Consider the following 12,768-nt stretch of genomic DNA (forward strand, 5'->3'; position numbering starts at 1 on the left):
ATCATCTGTTTATCTATTTCTTTTCTGAAACATTTGAGAGCAGGTTGAATACATCATACTCCTTTAACACATAATACCACCATGCACGTTTCCTAAGAGAAAGGATATTCACTTATGTAATCACCTTAAGTGCTGTTGTCAAGTTCAAGAAATTTAACATTGATGTAAAAGCTACATTCTATATTCTAATTTTTCTTATGTCCCTATACTATCCTTTTGAGCCTTTTCACCTCTGTTCTTAGATCCCATTCATATCATGTATTGTATTTAATTGTCATTATCTCTTTTTTTTAATTGTGGAAACATTTATACAACATAAATCTTCCCATCCCAACCCTCCCCCAACCATACCATTTAGTGGGATTATTCACATTCAGTCTATTGCAGAACCCTCACCACCATCCATTACTAGAACTTTACCTTCATCCCAAATAGAAAACCTGCATTAATTCTGTATCCTTCCTCTACATTATGTCTCGGTGAGTTTGCATTTTCTCTGATATTTTCTTTATGATTACTATGAGCCTTAAATTTAACATACTTCATCTATACTGTTCATGTTGTCTTATTTTAACTGATTGAGGTAAGGTTAGTTGTAAGATGTAGGTAACCTAGTGCTATCTTTGTAGTCTCAAGTGTTTACTTGGTAAGTGGGTTCCTTAGTAGACCAAATCTGTCACTGAAGTGTGTGCTCTGAGTTGTGTACCTCATGTTTTAAAAGAAGTCTTTAATGACTTGGGTTTCATCTTTGAAGATCTGTTTTTTAAACTTTCCATTCCTTGTAGTTAACAATTCTGCTTGTACTAGGTCTCTAGAGATTAGTAAGTTAAACAACCAGCTCAATGGGAACAAATATCCACAGGGCTTGTTTTCTAAAGAAAAGTACTGTTTAGAGTAGCACAGTTCTAAGACTGCCTACATTGTTGTAAAGCAGGGAAAAGACTCAGTGGGGCTTGTGAGTGGAAATGTATGCCCAACTCCTGTTCTGCTTTAAAAAATGGTAACAAATACAGATGAATAAAAAGAAAAGTTGTTAAAAGACAAAAAAACAAAGGTACAGCACAAGGGGGAAGATAAATGAAACAAAATAGTTTCAATGGCTGAGAAATTTCAAATAGAGTTGAGAGGTCATTCTCGAGGTTTTTCTTATTTAGTATATAGATATCCGTTTTCAGTTTTGGTGTATTGGAGTAGCTCTAGTATCAACTAGAGATACTGTTGAACTGCAATCTAATAGCCTTGATTCTTGAAGATAATTGTATAGTTCTTTAACTTTTAAGGTGTGACCATGTGATTGTGAAAGTCTTGTGACTGACACTCCCTTTATCCAGTGTAGGATCAGATGAGTAAGAAAAAAAAGACAAACAAATAAATAAATAATAGGGAGGATGGGGGCATAGAATGTTTTGGGTGTTCATTTTTATGTTTATTTTTTATTTTTATTCTTTCAGAGTAATGAAAATGTTCAAAAATCAATTATGATGATGAATGCACAGCTATATGATGATACTGTGAACCACTGATTGTCCACTTTGGATGAGTATATGGTATGTGAATATATAATATACGGCAATTAAATTGCATAAAAAAGAACCTCCTGGAAATGAAAAAAGGGCCAATCACAGGGAAATATGAATATGTTCATGTTATTTATAAAAATGTAAGACTGGTAAAAAAAAAAGGCATAGCACAAGGTTGGAATTTAATAAAGAACTCATTAAATGTTTTTTTTAAAAAATGAAAGTGTAATAAAGATTTTTTCCAGAAAAGCAAGTGCTGGCATAATTTATTGTCAGTATACAAGAAATGCTAAAAGAGGTTCTTTTGGTAGAAGAAAAATGATATCAAATGCATATTTGGATCTACAAAAAGGAACAGAACAGCAAAGTTTATGGTAAATATGGGGTTAAATATAAAAGTTGTTTTATCTCATTTTCTAATGTATTTAATTGATAAATGACAATTTAAAGCAAATATAATGACTATCTAATGTGATGCTCTAGCATATGTAAAGGTAAAATGAATGACTGAATAGCAGAAAACACAGGAAAGGGAATTAAACATTGTAAGATTCTTTCATTATACATGAAGTTATTTGATGTTACTTAAATAAAGACTGTAACAAGTTAAAGATGCATGTGCAAATCCTAATACAACCACTAAAAAGATAAAATGAAGAATTGTATATAATGAGTCTACAGTAGACATAAAATGAAATGGTAAAAAATATCAATTAATTCAAAAGAAGACAGGAAACATGAAAAACTGGAATTAAGAACAGCTGTGACAAATGGTAAACAAATAGCAAAATGGCAGATTTTAACCCAGCTATATTGAGAATTGCATTAAATGTATATGGTTTAAACTATCCAACTAAAAGCAGAAATTGTAAAAAGGGTTAAAAAAAAAAAAACAAGATCCAGATATAAGCTGTCCACAAGCTACCAATTTTATATAGAGATGCATAGGTTAAAAGTGAAAGGATGAAAAGTGCTATACCATATACCCACTAATATAAAGTTGGACCAACTATATTAGCATATGCAAAGCAGACTTCAGAACCACAAATAACCAGGAATAAAGAGTAATAGTTCATAATGATAAAGGAGTGAGTTCATCACAGAAACATAATTTTTCTAAATACATATGCACAAAACAACAGAACTTAAAATGCATAAAACAAAACTGAAAGAATTGAAAGAAGAAATAGACAAATTCACAATTACTGTTGGAAATTTCAATAGGAAGTCAAACATTTCATATTGACTACCTATTGAAATGATATTGAATTGAATAAATTATATTTTTTACATTAATCTCATCTGTTTCATTTTATTTCTTCATGTGGCTACCAGAAAATTTTAAATTGTAGATATGCTTTGTGTTTGTGGCTAGCATTATATTTCTGTCAGTCAGTGTTCCTGTAGTCAGATTAAACAGGAATAAAAGAGAAAACACAAAATGCTGATATCATAAATGAAAGAAGTATATCACTAATGATCCTTAAAAAATAAAAACATAAAGTAATATTATTAACCACTTTACGGCAATAAATTTACAAATGTAGATGAAATGGAATAAAAATCTTGAAAGATACAAATGATCAAAGTTCACTAAAGAAGAAGTAAATGATCTGAAGAGATCTATGTCTATTAAAGAACTTTAATTTTCAACATGCCCACAAAGAGAAGGTCTAGATGGGTTCGCAGATAAATTCTACCATTTTATGAAGAAATAACCATTCTGTACAAACCCTTCCAGGAAACAGAAGAAGTTGGAACAGTTCTCACCTTATTTTGTGAGACCAGTTTTATGCTGATGCTCAAAGTATACACAGATATAAGAAAACAACAGAACAATAGCCTTCATGAAAATAGACGCAAAAATTTTTTTTAATTCAGCAAATATAATCCAAAAATATATTAAATGTGTAATACATAATGATCAAGTGGGGTTTTCTCTGGAACTCAGTTCTGTTAAACATACCAACACCATGAAGGATACAAACAAAAAACAAAAGCAATTATTAAAAATATACTCATCTCAAGAAAAGCAGGGGAAAAAATGTAAAAATTCAAACCCATTCATGATAAAAATTCTCAACAAACTGGGAATAAAAGAGAACTTCATCAATCTGATAAAGGGTATTTACAGAAAGCCTACAGTTAACATTTTCATTAATGATGAAAGACTGAACATGTTATCCCTTGGATCAGGAACAAAACAAGAAAGTCTGCTCTCATCATTTCTATTTTACCTTGTACTAAAGGTCCTAGTCAGTTTCTTACAAAGTTAAGCATACACTTACTAACACAATCAACCATTCACTCCTAGATTAAGCCAAAAGAAAGGAAAACAAATGTGCATTTAAAGACTTACACATGAATGTTTAAAAGAACAACTCTCCAACCAAAAATCACCAGGATACATTTGTGGTTGAATAATTTGGGTTTAATATTCATTGCAGTGAAGGAGAACACACCATGGGGAATCATGGAGTATTTTAATAAGAAGATGGTAGAAAGAAAATAAAGAATTTGGACTTTGGTTGGGTGATTTGGAGGATGGTTTAAGGTTCACTCTGGATTGAGTACTTCCAGAAAGTGCGGTTAATTCTATGAATGGGTATCTCAGATATTTTCTGTACGGAGGGTAGAGATGGGGCTTATAGCTGTAGTTAGTGAACATAGCCAAGAAGAGGGGCTATTTAGTATTTTGTAAGTGACATAATCACTTTGTTTTTGTCTGTGCTTAGACAAAAAATTTAGAAGTGGCTTTATTTTTTTTCTCATTTTATCACAGACCCAGATTAGCCTTATTTGAGGTTGATATTCTGTGAGATTGTTTATGTGCCACAAGAGAATAGCACATTCTAGGTGTGAGTACCAGGCCAGCGCTAAATGTCAGGGACTGCTATTTTTTTCTTTCCATCTCTCTGTCAAAAACCGGGAACAACTCAAATGTCCCATAACTGGTGAATGAATAAATAAATTGTGGTGTATCCATACAATTAAATATAACTCAAATTTTAAAGAATAAATTCTATTATGTGCAGCAAGATCAACAAATCTTGAAGCATTTTGCCAAGTGAAAGAAGCCAGACACAAAAGTTTATATACTGTATGAGTCCATTTATATGAAATTCTAGAAAAGACAAAACAATAGTGACAAAAACTGATCATTTGGGGTAGATGCAAGAATAGACAACAAAAGGACAGAGGGTAGGAAGGAAATTCTAGGGGGTATGAAAATGGTCTATATCATAATTATGACTGTAGCTATGATCATAAACATTTGTCAAAACTCATAAAATCGTACTCTTAAAATTGGTGAATTTTACTGTATACAAATTTTACCTCTAAAATCCTGATTTTAAAAAAATTTACTCTCCTATTAGGAAAAGAATGGTTCAGTTCTTAGGAACACCTTAGCATTATTTCCTCTTTCTGGAGTTGAATATAAATATTTCCATTCTTTCTTATTAGTTATCCTCCCCCAAGAGTAAATAGAAGTTTGCTAGGACAGTAGGGATAAAGTGGATTTCTCAGTGAGTCATTAATATTTAGCAAATAATTAGCTAGGAATTAGCCACTGGTCAAGGGACACCTTACGACTTTTCTCTCCCCAGTGGCCCTGATATTCTTGTTTTCTTGATGCGCACCATGCTGGCTCTGAGAGTCAGCAAACAAAACATTAGCAAGTCACTGTTCTTCTCTTGACCTCAGTTATTTATAGATTAAAAAAAAAAAAGGGAGCGTGGATATTGATTTTTCAGGACACTTTCAGCTCAAATATATTTACTATCCAAATTATATTTCCAAGGTTCAATTTAGGTTAAATCTTGCTTCCGATACTCAGGATGTGTTTGTGTGTGGGTATTTATGTGCACCATATGTGTTGTTTGTGACAGGAGTTGGGTTGAACAGGTACGGGAGGGGGGTAAATCTGTCGGCAGATTATTTTATCTTGCTAAAACAGCAGCAGTTTGAATGATCTGTGGAAATTCTTGAAAGTATATGATGCTCCTTAATTTAATACAAATGCTTCTTGCATATAATAATGAAATCTACCTTGTAAAAATAAGATGGAAATATTCTTGAAGTAATAATTAGGTGTCAGTTCTGATTCTTCTCACGTCAACTCTGATGCCAAAAACTCCACAGAGTTTCTAACACCAGTATATCCCTTTGACCCCTTATGGTTTGGAAATGTATGCACCCTAGAAACACATGTTTTTTAAAGTTGATTTATTCCTGTGGTGTGGCCCCATTGTAAGTACGATCTTTTGGTGAAGCTACTTCAGTTAAGAAGTGACCCATCTCATTCAGCATGGTCTTATCCCTCTTATTGTGGTTCTTTATAAGAGAATGAAATTCAGACAAAGAGAGAGAAAGCCATTCAAAGTCAGAAGCTGAAAGCAATGAAACGTGGGAGAAAAGGGAGAGATTAGCAAACACCGCCATGTGCCTTGCCATGTGGCAGAAGAATAAAGGATCCCTGGCAGCCAGTCTTTAGGTAGAAAGCATTGCCTTGATGGTGCCTTGATTTGGATAGTTTCCCACACTCTGGCTGAAGTCAATAATTTCCCTTTGTTCAAACTGAATCCTTTCATGGTATATTGTTTTCAGCAGCCTGGCAAACTAACCCTCCCCTTCTCTTCCCGCCCCCCACCTCACATACACAATAGGGGCTTCTGCCCAAGCACCACATTTTAGAGAGTTCCTTTCTGCTCCTGTCCTCCAACTATTTCCCTCCCCACAGAATAAGTTCATGGGGCTGAGAAGGCATGTCCATCCAAAGTCCACACTTGGAGTACTTAGAATCCCACAATTCCTTGCCTGGTCAGCTTGGACTTCACTTCCAGTGCCCTTGCTTCAAGTTTAGGGGAGGGGAGAAGTTTGGTGGTAAAAGTAGGCCAGCTCTTAGATGTGCAGTCTAGGGCATTCACATGAATGCTACCAGGGCCTTGCAGGGCAAGTCAGAACCAGGAGGGGAAAGACAAAGAAGGAAAGCCTCGAGCCATTTACCAGGCCTCCCTATGCCCCAATAAACCCTGCCAGGAACAAAACCAACTTCTAACTTTGGTACTTATGTGACACCTGAGACTGAGAATTATAGCTCTGAAGCTATGAAAGCCAGCAGTACTCCATAAAGGAACTGTTTAAAAAGTTGAAAAAATGATCAGACTTTGATTAGAGATAGGAATGAAGCTGATCTAGATAGGACTGCGGTAGATCAGAATACAGGGTCATGGATGATATTTTCTATATTTTAAAATTTCAACCTCTGTGTGAGACCAAAGGGAGAGATGTTTATTTGGTCCAAAGTTTATAGTTTGGTTACTGCATTACCTAATTTAACTTCTATGATCTGTTTAGTTGAACACCATAAGTACGTGGAATCTTCAATAGGGTGTGAGATCTTGTTGGTTTGTACAGGTTAGTGTGGTGACCTGATAAATCCTAGAGTAATTTTGGCAGGAAATGAAGAAGTATTCACAAAGTCTCCTTCAGGGGTTGGGGAGAAAGGAGGACATATTCAACTTCCCCATTTGGGGAATTCCTGATATTCTTGCAAGCAGAATATCAATAGGCTAAGCCCTCAATCTTGGGGTTCTCCCATATGAAAGTTATTCCTGCAAAAGAGAAAGTAAGTCTACTGATAATTATGCCTAAGGGTCATCCCCAGAAAACCTTTTTTTGTTGCTCAAATGTGGCCTCTCTTTCTAAGCCAACTTGACAGGTGAATTCATTGTCCTCCCCTCCTACATGGGACATGACTCCCAGTAGTGTAAATCTCACTGGCAACATGGGAAAGAACTCCCAAGATGAACTGGGACCCAACATCGTGGGATCGAGAAAGACTTCTTGATCAAAGGTGGAAAAAGAGAAATGAGACAACTCGTAGGGGTGTGGACCTTCCTGGCTATGTGGGACAGAAGGCCTAGAAGGAGCTGAGACTCAGCATCAGGGGATTGAGAAAAACCCTAGAATGAGCTGAAACTCAGCATCAAGGGATTGAGAAAACCTTCTCTACCAAAAGGGAGAAGAGTGAAATGGGACAAAGTGTCAATGGCTGAGAGATTCCAAACAGAGTCGAGAGGTTATCCTGGAGGTTATTCTTACGCATTAAAAAGATATCACCTTGTTATCCAAGATGTAATGGAGAGGCTGGAGGGAACTGCCTGAAAATGTAGAGCTGTGTTCCAGTAGCCATGTTTCTTGAGGATGACTGCATAATGATAGAGCTTTCACAATGTGACTGTGTGATTGTGAAAACATGTGTCTGATGCTCCTTTTACCTACCTTGTCAGAAGACGAGTAGAACATATGGAATAAAAATAAATTAATTTAATTTGAAATGCTAGTGATCAATGAAAGGGAGGGGTAAGGGGTATGGTATGCAATTTTTTTTTCTTTTTCTGTTTTTGTTTTATTTTTCTGTTGTCTTTTTATTTCTTTTTCTGAATTGATACAAATGTTCTAAGAAATGATCATGATGAATATGCAACTAAGTGATGATATTGTGAATTACTGATTATATATGTAGAATGGAATGAACATATATTAAAGATGTTTGCGTTTCTTTCTTGTAATTTTTTTTAATTATTAAAAAAAAGAGAAATGAGACAAAATAAAATTTCAGTGGCTAAGAGATTTCAAAAAGAATTGAGAAGTTATCCTGGAGGTTATTCTTATGCATTATATAGATATCCCTTTTTAGTTTATGGTGTTTTGGAGTGGCTGGAGTGAAATAACTGAAGGTGTTGAGTTGAGTTTTCATGACCTTGATTCCTGAAGATGATTGAATAATGATATAGCTTTTACAATGTGACTGTGTGATTGTGAAAACCTTGTGCCTGATGCTTCTTTTATCCAGGGTATGGACAGATGAGTGAAAAAAAAAAAAGAAAATGGGGGGGATAAAGGGTAAAACATTGGGTAGATTGAAATACTGGTGGTCAGTGAGAGGGAGGGGTAAGGAGTATGGGATGTATGTGTATTTCCTTTTTTCTTTTTATACCGTTTTCTGGAGTGATACAAATGTTCTAACAAATGATCATGGTGATGAACACACAACTATGTGATGATATTGTGAGCCCTTGATTGTACACGATGTATGCACTATACATGTGTGAAGATTTCTCAGTAAAGATATTTTTAAAAGAAAAAAAAAACAACTTCTAAATGTAAACCTAGTCTGCCATGTTGTTACTAAGATATACTTGTCAATGTAGTAGTTTAGGACCTATTTTATTTAACAGTTTTGTTAGCTAGATTTAGAACATTTAAATGTGTTGACATATGCTATGTGAGCCTGCATTTCTTTCCATTGCCCAAAGGCTCTGTAAACAGTAAGGGTGCGCCTGTCCAGAACCCATAGTCAGGGGTTGAGGAGTGTTAATTCACTTTAAGGCAACTTACCTTAGTCTGTGCTAAGATAAAAATGTCTGAAGGGGCACCATCTCAGTGGAACTAATTCCCTCCCTGCTCTTGGCTGGGAGAATTTAGGCAATGCTCTTCAATGCCCTGACTTCCTCCCACTTATTATTCCACTTAATTTGAAACAAAAATAATAAATGGAAAGATTCTCACTAGGAAATCTGATTGGTAGTGTATTTAATATATATGGACTTTAATTTGCTACCACAGAGTTTAGTTTAGGAGAAAGCCAAGTCCAGCATGAAGACATGAGGAAGGAAGACATTTTGAAGTGAGTTAAAAGAAACTATTAAAGGTAATTTTGAGCTGCGTCAGTGAAATTACTGGCCAGGGAAGGAGGCAAATCACACAGAAAATAATCAGATAATTAAATACTTAGAGACCTCACAAGATAACATTACCTAGAAATATAAAAATATGAAAAACTATGTGAAAGCAAAGCCTACCTAACTGTGCAAGGCCAGAGTTGTTTAGTTCTCTCTCTTTCCACTGGAGCTGTGTGTGTGTACATGTGTGCGCGCTTGCATATGTAAGCGATGGAAGAGGAGACAATAGGAGGAAGGCTTCCTTTTTATTACCTATCATAGAAGTGAACTCTGTTCCTCCCTAAGGGGGAAAAGTCCCTGTCATTTGTAACAGCTGCTAGTGTTTTCCAGAAAGTGACCTGACCCATCATCACATTACTAGTAGTCATATTTTCATCTAGTTTCCTTGATGGAAACACAATCTCAGAAGACACTCTCTGCCTTCCACCCTCTGTAGGACTTCTAGGGCTATCAACGTGCCCTCAAAGTGAGGTTTACAAAGGACTGTGCAAGAGTATTGCTACAGCAGGGAAACGTTCATGATTAACTGTGGGGTTGGCAGGTGTCCAGAGCACCAAGTACTCTTGACATTGTATTGTGAAAAACAGACTTATTGGAAACAGGTATGTGGATTTAAGAGATACATCCACACACTGCCTGTTTATTTCATGTGAGGCATCCATTATATAATTTAAAATTGGATTTCCAAAGTACTTAAGCCACATATCAAAGACTGTATGAGATTCTGTGGGCCAGTGCTGGAAGCCTGGGATTAGAGCAGAACAGGGAAGGCAGGCATAAAAGACTTTACAGTTGAGAAATCCCATGTTCCACTGAACTCATGGAGCATTTAAAAATCATGACACATCTCATTAAAAACAACTTTATTTTGATAGACACAAGATTTTGTGAAATGATATTAATCCTCTCAACCAGAGGGGAAAGCACCCCTCTGGGATCAAGAGACTCCACCTCATCCAGCTTAGCAAGTCTTTGTCCTTCCCCACTGCCCACCACTACAAGTGCTAACTTTGCATGACACAGAGGTGTGCCCCAGGAATTGAAAAATAAGGGAAACGAGAAACTGTGGACGACTATAAATTCCATGTAAAGTATATCAGGGAAGGAATATTTTAAGTGGTCTTAGAAAAACTGATTTCCTGAATAGTATTAATTTTAAAGACAGGCAATTGCAACATAGAAAATAGAGAGACAGTGCAGTACATGTGAGTATTGACCAGAGAAAAAGGTACTCTGAACATCTAAGTGAAGGCTTGGTCCATCTGGCAGGTGTACCCCTATTGCGGACACACAGGGAGGCACTAGATAACATTAAACTTTTAAACCACATAGATACTTCCTTAGCTGGAGGCTAAGCGCTACAAGAATATTTCTAATTATAAGCCGGCTTCCCATGTAACTTGTCCAGAGGGAGAAACTATGCTTGCTAAAGAATGCAGATTCACGGTCACCTTGGCAGTTCTGATTTTCATTCTATGTTTCTAAAATTCTACTTTTATGCCTTAGTCTCTTGTGAATTCATTATGACTCTACCACTTACTAGCCAGATATCTTTGGGCACGTTACTTTCCCCTAAACCTCAGTTTCCTCATCTGTAAAACAGAAAATACAATGTCACCATCTCCTAGACTTGCAAGGGGTTAGTGATTCAATTATGTAAAAGCACTTAGAACAGTTATGGACACATAAAGAATGTTCAATAAATGCAAGCTATTACTATTATTATGTTCTCTTCTTTTATGCATTATCTCTTCTGCCTGCTTCTCATCTACCCACCCATCTGTCCCCACACCCAGCCAGCCAGCTGATCAATCAGCAAAATGTATATTAGGTGCAGGGCACTGGGCTGGGAGGAAAAGCAACAAAGATAAATAGTACTTTATCACAGGGGTGGTAACACAACACTGTGAATGTAAGTAATGACACTGAACTGAATTATATATCTGAATGTGGTTAAAAGGGAAAATTTTAGGTGGTATATATGTTGCTAGAATAGAAACTTTTAAAAAACAACATACAGCTATATAATACAAACAGTGAACTCTAATGTAAACCATGAACTACAGTTACTACTACAATTATAATAGCATTCTTTCATTGATTGTAAAAAAGGAACCATACTAATGCAAAATGTTAAAAATGGAGGTGGGAGGGCTGGGGGCACAAATGAAACCAGAAGGAAAGATAACGATTGATTTGAACAGTGAATAAAACAGTATTTGTAAAGTCCCCTTAGGGGAATGGTGAGAAAGGGAGAAAATTCAACTTCCCCATTTGGAGAATTCCTGATATTTTCACAAGCAGCGGAGACAAGCAAATCAATAGGCCGAGCCCTCAATCTTGGGGTTTGTTCATATGAAACTTATCCCAACAAAGGATAGACTACACCTACTTAAAATTAGGCCTAAGAGTCACCCCCAAGAGAAACTCTTCTGTTGCTCAGATGTGACCTCTCTCTCTCAGCCAATACAGCAAGCAAACTCACTGCCCTCCCCATCTCTATGTGGGACATAACTCCTGGGGATGTAAACCTCCCTGACAACATGGGACAGAAATCCTAGAATGAGCTGGGATTTAGCATCAAGGGATTGAGAAAACCTTATTGGCCAAAAGGTGGAAGGGAGAAATGAGACAAAATAAAATGTCAGTGGCTGTGAGATTTCAAATAGAGTCGAGAGGTTATCCTGGAGGTTATTCTTATGCATTTTATAGGTGTCCCCTTTTTAATTTAAGGTGTATTAGAGAGGCTAGAGGAAAGTGCCTGAAATTGTAGAGCTGTGTTCCAGTAGCCATGTTTCTTGAAGATGATTGTATAATGATAGAGCTTTCACAATGTGACCATGTGAATGTGAAACCTTGTGTCTGATGCTCCTTTTATCTACGATATTGACAGATGAGTAAAAAAATATGGACTAAAAATAAATAATATGGGGGGAACAAATGTTAAAATAAATTGAGTAGATTGAAATACTGGTGGACAATGAAAGGGAGTGGTAAGGGGGAACAAAGGTTAAAATATAGTGAGTAGATGGAAATACTAATGGTCATAGAGAGGGAGGGGTAAGGGGTATGGGATGTATGATTTTTTTCATTTTTCTTTTTATCTTTTTTTCTGAAGTGATGTAAATGTTCTAAAATGTTCTAGTGATGAATATACTCCTATGTGATGATATTGTGAGCCATTGATTGTTCACCATGCACAGAACGTTTGTATGTTAAGAATGTTCATGTTTGCATGTTGTTTCGGTTTGATAATAAAAAATAAATTTAAAAAAAAGGTTAAAAAAAATGGAGGTGGGTATATGTGACCTCTATTTTCTGCATGATCTTACTGTAAAACTAAACGTCTCTAATAAAAAAAGATTAATAATTAAGAAAAGATAAATAGTACCCAGATCTTCTCCAAATGGGTTCACTCTTTGCCCAGCATTGGATTCTGTCATCCCCTTGCATTGTGAAGGATATTGTGCTGGTTTAAAAGGATATATGCCCCCTACGAA

This window comes from Tamandua tetradactyla, chromosome 4 (genome assembly GCF_023851605.1).
Source record: "Tamandua tetradactyla isolate mTamTet1 chromosome 4, mTamTet1.pri, whole genome shotgun sequence".
Lineage (NCBI taxonomy): Eukaryota > Metazoa > Chordata > Mammalia > Pilosa > Myrmecophagidae > Tamandua > Tamandua tetradactyla.